This window comes from Saccostrea echinata, unplaced genomic scaffold (assembly GCF_033153115.1).
Source record: "Saccostrea echinata isolate AGI-Se365-2 ecotype Australia unplaced genomic scaffold, CSIRO_AGI_Sech_v1 ptg000027l, whole genome shotgun sequence".
In the NCBI taxonomy this organism is placed as follows: Eukaryota; Metazoa; Mollusca; class Bivalvia; order Ostreida; family Ostreidae; genus Saccostrea; species Saccostrea echinata.
The window spans coordinates 11,534,072-11,540,443 of record NW_026889776.1 but is presented as its reverse complement, the minus strand read 5'-3'; positions in this window follow the sequence as shown (position 1 = coordinate 11,540,443).

Genomic DNA, 6,372 nt, shown 5'->3' with positions numbered 1-6,372 from the left:
AAAAAAAATCCACAACAAACCGCACATCAACCTGTTCCTTTACTAACAATGCAATAGCCAGACCCCATAGAACTTCCGTCAGCCACACCATGATTCCAAAAAAAATTCAAATTCTCTTTAAATATCGAAAAACAATGTGTATATCTTCAGCTCAGTAAGTTGTATAACAAGATGTGTTGACAAACCTGTCATCATCAATTTGCACGTGTTTTTGGCTTTTTACCATTTTCCCCACGTAACATCAGACATTTCACGCGCGGGTATGTTAATACATCGAGATATCCTTCTTGCCTATACAAAATGACGTCATAATAAGCTGTATGACGTGAATTTTAGAGATAATGATTTCTTAACATTTCCATTTCTATTGATTTTCTCTGTGATAACACTTTGAAGGTTGAGTTGATTTCTTGATCATTCTACTGGAATGTAAATTTCTCCAAGCGAAAGGTCAGGAGCTAAGAAAGCTTAATATGCATGTAATTCTTGTGCGGCTGTCTTCGTGTCTGACGCTAAGGAGGCCTAATATGCATGTAAATCTCGTGCGGCTGTCTTTGAGTTCGACGACAGTGGGCGGGGACTATTGAAATTGACATGTAAGGCCTCGTGTAATTTAAATCTATTAGTCTACATTTTTAAAATCTAAATTTACAATTTTATTTCACAATGAAATGGAAATATAAGGAATCACTGGCTAGTTAGCTTCGCCCGTTATGCAAATTATCCCACGTTTCCAACTATCTTTGATGCCCTGGCATACATGTACTCTACTAACTAGACAGTGATTCCTTAAATATCAATATTTAAGATTTAATTTCAGGTCCAAGAAATGAACAGAATCATTCAAAATCATCATATAAACTAAATATTGTCGTTTTTGGGTGGTATAAATACATGTAGCTAAGTATTTATCACAGGGGTTAAATACCAAACCCACGACGTCATAACTATTGATTAAATATTTGCCGAGTGAAAATTAAACACAAGAATTCAAGTAAACTAATATATGAAATGGGAGTTTTAAAGCATATATTCCGTGAGTGTCATGTGTGATTCATAAGGAATTAAAGATTAAAAACAGGTACGCTGATTTATTCGTATCGTGTTTTCTTATAATGAACACAGACATCGCTTTGAAATCTCTGTCAGCCTTTCCTGTGTTGTACTTTAACAACAAAGATGCAAAAGTTCAACAATATTTAAGTTTTGTTTGAATCAAAAGCTTGTATTCTATAGTGCTTGGAAAGTACCTCGAGTGTACAGTTACAAAGACACCCCTTTGACCAGTTTTCGTAAATTTCGGCCATGCAGTCAAAACGCTTCCGCATATTATGTTTCCTTGCGTTTCTTTTTGTTTTCAGTATATTTCTAATTAAACTTTAATATACGTCGAAATAGTGTGGCGAATAATGTTTGAAAAATGGGCTGTGAAAATAGGAGCACAATTTCTCACAGCTTACTAATCAGTTTAAAGTTAAAATATTCATTAAATAATAGCTTATACACATGAACATGTTTGTAAAACAAACACAGAATGTCCGAATTAGTCGATGTAGTTTATTGACTCAATAATCCTTTTTATCGCAGGTATTCGTCTAATTATATTATTTATTATTATATTATTTAGTGCTTTTCTCAAAAGAAATTAAGATGAGGAGAAAGGGTTGCACTACCCCTATTGATTCTAGAATTCAATTGCAACTTCATACAGCATGTATCCATATCTTTAAGAATATATATTGACTTGAGGACTGCCATTTAAATGAAATTATATTTTAACATCAGGAGGAGAAAATATTACTCTGATAATAAAGAGGAAAATGACTATAACATTGGTAATAAAATTAATTCCAGTAAATAAAATGCAGAGACTTTCATGAAGTGATAAGTTGAATAAGTTGTACATACTGTTGTCACATAAAGTCCCAGTAAACCCAGGATTACAACCCAAGTTACAGTCCCCTGTTTGTTTATTGCAGTTAGAATTATTCCAACAATTTCCGCTACAATTATGGATACAACCTGGACCAAACATTCCTTCTTCACATTCTGTAATAAAGTTTCTGGTTATGTATAGTTTAGTATACACAATGCATGGACATGTAGCCGTCGCTTATAAAATAATATTGACCCCCTACTAAACAGAGTAAGTAAATATAAGAATCGTTGTGTAACTGCTTGGTGAACTCGACAGTGAAAGTCCTAGAAAGATCACTGAAAGTTGTTTATAAATCCCGGTTTTCAAGACAAATATACTTACTACATGTAATATTGTACATGACTGTGTATGCATAAAAAATGTATATGCATCATGCTTCAACTTGCAACATTTACAAAATCCTAGAACTACGTAATTTAGAAATATTTAACGAAAAAAAACCAAAAAAAAAAAAAAACTGGAGTGCTGTTAGGCTATAGCAAATATAAACAACCGGATTTCTGAACTAACAATATATTGTGTAACTATGTATTCATTTTTAATTTTTATAGAATTAGACAAATTTCTTTTATAATGGTATCACGCAAAATATTGCGATTATATGCAAAATAGTGAAAAATCTTTCATGTTGTAAATTTTGAATTTTCTAAGTAGAGGCAAATGTAGAAGGTATCATATTGTAAACTTTCCATTTAAAACATGATACACCACATATAAATTACTTGCATATCTTAAGGGTTCATCAAAAATTCCATACCTTCCCATTTGAAGTATTTCATGATTTGTACAGACTGTCTAGTTGAAATTGAAGATATAATAAGTTATGAATAATTATCAATTTATTAATATATATTTTAATGATAGTGAATTTATAACCAGTTTCACGATCAAAATTCCATGACGTGGATCAATTTTCAACGGACTAGAGTCTAAATTCATCACATTTTGTCTAAATATTCAACACTGGAAAAGAAATATTTACCTATATCACACATGGCCCCTATCCATCCTGATGAACATCCACCTACACAACTGCCTAATTCTCGATGACAGGAAACTTTGTTTTTGCAATGCCCAAAACATTTATTTTTACACCCAGATCCATACCAACCATCAGGACATGCTGTTTGTTCGGGGTAAATCAAATATTCATTAAAGCGTTGCTTTAAATATCATTTATATATAGGGCAGTAATATTTCTCTAGACTAAAATTTCAGCAAACCCCTTATTAGATATCCTTTTAAGTTATTTTTTGGTTACATATTCTATACTTTTTACTGGGAATGAAATATGAAGATAACGAACAGTAATCAATTTCAAAACTCCATTGAAACATTAAAAAAATTGGAGCAGAGCAAACAAAGACCTCTAAAACCATCAGAGGAGGGATCAAGTGCCATGGAGGAGTAAGCATCCCCTGTCGACCTGTAACACCCACGCGTGCTAATTGCCATGATCGGACAAACGGAAAAATCCGTAGACAATTCATTGTTTAAATAATGGTCTTACAATTAGAATGAAAAACAGCTGTCAGTATTCAACAAAATAATAGATTGCTTTTGCTGACAAGGTCATTATATCGACCATAGAACTTGCGAAATGATAACTTTAAACCAAACTGTTGATATCCTTGTTCCATCAACTTGTTTGTTAATAGCTTGCCCCGTTTTAGAAATTGTTCGTACTTGGAGCAGATACATGCGTATCGAACTGGGAGACTCAGTCCTAAATGCGTGTGACAAGGGTATATTGCCACATAAATAATGGAATTTGACGATGGAAAAGTTGAAGTCATCACTTTTATTATAAAGTTTTGTTGTTCGGTTGCCATTAAAGTCGTTTTCTCGTAAAATATCCAAATATGAAGCAGATGTTTAAGATTTTATGGTATCTTTTATATCAAGTTCACTGGGATATATCGAGTCGACATATGAATGGAAGTTACTCTTGTTAATTGTTATTAAGTCGTTGATATATCTAAATGTCGAGTAGAAGGCCACAGCAAGTGTCTTCCTCTTCTCATGTGTAAGTTTGTGAATAAACTCTGCTTCATATGAATATAAAAAGGAAACGGATAAGAAGAAAAAAAAAACATTATGACATTTACAAATAGACTTTGATATAGGTAAAATTTAACAAGTTTTAAAAAAAAAAACAAACTTATTGATTTCGATATAAAAGATATGTTTAAGTTGACTAAACTATGATTTTATAAATCTAAGTATATATTCTAAAAGTTGTTGAATTAATTATAATCGCAAGGATTAATTTTCCACATTTACATCAGTTATTGTGCACTTGGAACAACATTTTAGTGAACATAATAAAATGGTTTAAATGTCCTGTAGGTTTTGTTAGTATGAAAATATCGGCTATAAACTGATCAATCATTACACAGTTTTACTGATCATACATTGATTACACATGACTCCTGTCCACCCTGGCCTACATCCCATACAGCTTCCATTAACTATGTGGCATCTCTGTTCTTGACAGTTTACAGGGCAGGTTACGTCACAGTTCATTCCATAGACTCCCTTTTGGGCACATCCTGGTCCAAAAAATGAAATTCTTATTTTTAATGCTTTATAATTTTTAAATCATAACGTATCAGTAAAAGGAATTTTGAAAGAATATTTTTTTTTTTATTTTTAGTAACAATGATTTCTCCATTTAATCAAAATACAACCCAGTTAACAGAATTACACACCTTTTATCCACTTTTGATTTTAGATGAAAACTGTAGGAGAAGCATATTGAAAGCATGTCAACAAAATCAATTTAAAAAATTGTGTTTTTTTTTTTTTTCTAAGAATTTTCACAGTTTAACCGACAACGATCCAGATCTCTGATAGGAGTATTAGTTTAAAATGTTTTTAGAAAGACAATGAAGGAAAACAATATATATGACTAACATTTTACTTCGGCATACAGTCGACTGGTCCTTGAGCAGTATAGATTAAACAAACACTATATGACTGAGCTGAGAGCTGCTTACCGTACACAATAACTTCGCATAACTCGATGATGCTCATAGTCTCATAGCCATTAGGATAGGTAACATTCTTCAGTCTTTCGTTGTAATAAATGAAGTATCTGCCATTTTTCATGCAGGTTGTGTTAAAATCCAAAGGAGGTAGCTCGGGTCCGCCCTTGTAACACAGAACCCAATCTTTGCTATTAGTAGAGTTTGAAAAATAAATTGAAAAACCTGCAAATCTTCCTCTCTGTCTTAATTCTGCAAGAGATAAACAATGGACTGTCACAAGTTTTGTCATGTTTACTATATGAATATAAAGAATAAATTACAACACTTTTCACTTATTAGAGTAGGAACATTGCATTATGGAGGAGCCTGTATTATAAGATTAGGAAGTCATATTCCCACCTATTCCCATTGATCAAAAACAAAATGTAGTACAAATGAAAATGAATTGAATGCTTTGTGGCTCTAAAATTTAGGTTAAAAAATACCTGTATGCAAATAAATCGCAGTGATTTATGGAATCACTATTTAGTTTGTTATGTATGCCAAGGCATCAATGTTTATTGTTAACGTTCTGTTGGATAATTTGCAAACGGGCTTCAACTATCCCATGTTTTTGCCTATCGTCGTGTGATGCCCCTTGCTTATACAGCAAATTAGAAACTGATTCCTTATACTTACATTTTTATGTGAAATAAAAAATGCTGTTTAATAGATTTATAATACACGAGGTATTCCATGTTAATTTCCTTAGTCCCTGCCACTTAATGTCAGACACAATGACAGCCGCGAGAAATTGACATGCATATTAGGCACTTAAGTTTTATACAAAGCAAAATTACTAGTTGTAATTATCGAGAAATCAACACACTTAACTTACAAAAAGTTATCACAGAGAAAACAGTTGGAAATGCAAATATTGTTACATAGCATTCTGATATATAATATTCTGTATTTGTATATCAATATCTCCGTCATCATTATGTGCTATGTTGTACCACTGAACATTAAATGCGCATTAAAACATACACTACTATAAATATCAGTTAAAATATAATTTTGGCAGAAGTTGATAACAGAATGAAGGCAAGGAAGGCGAACTATGATAACTAGGGCAAAGCATAGATATCAAACATACAATGTATACCGTAAGCTGGACCATAGTCCTTGAAGATTATCCTAATGCTATGAATACTGTAGATGTCACCGAGATCAACTCTCCACCACATACTGCTGTAAGGAGAGGACATCCCTATAACATTGCTCCGTGTGCAAGAAGATGGGTTTCCATCAACTGCGTTACTCGCAATAAACCAACTTGCATTATTTGGAGGTGGAGGATACGTTGATGTCTGATGTGATAGTTTACCAATCGATAAATTAACTTTAAAAGAAGACATAATAACCTTAATAATTCCAAAACACTGTTTCGTCCATTTGATTAAA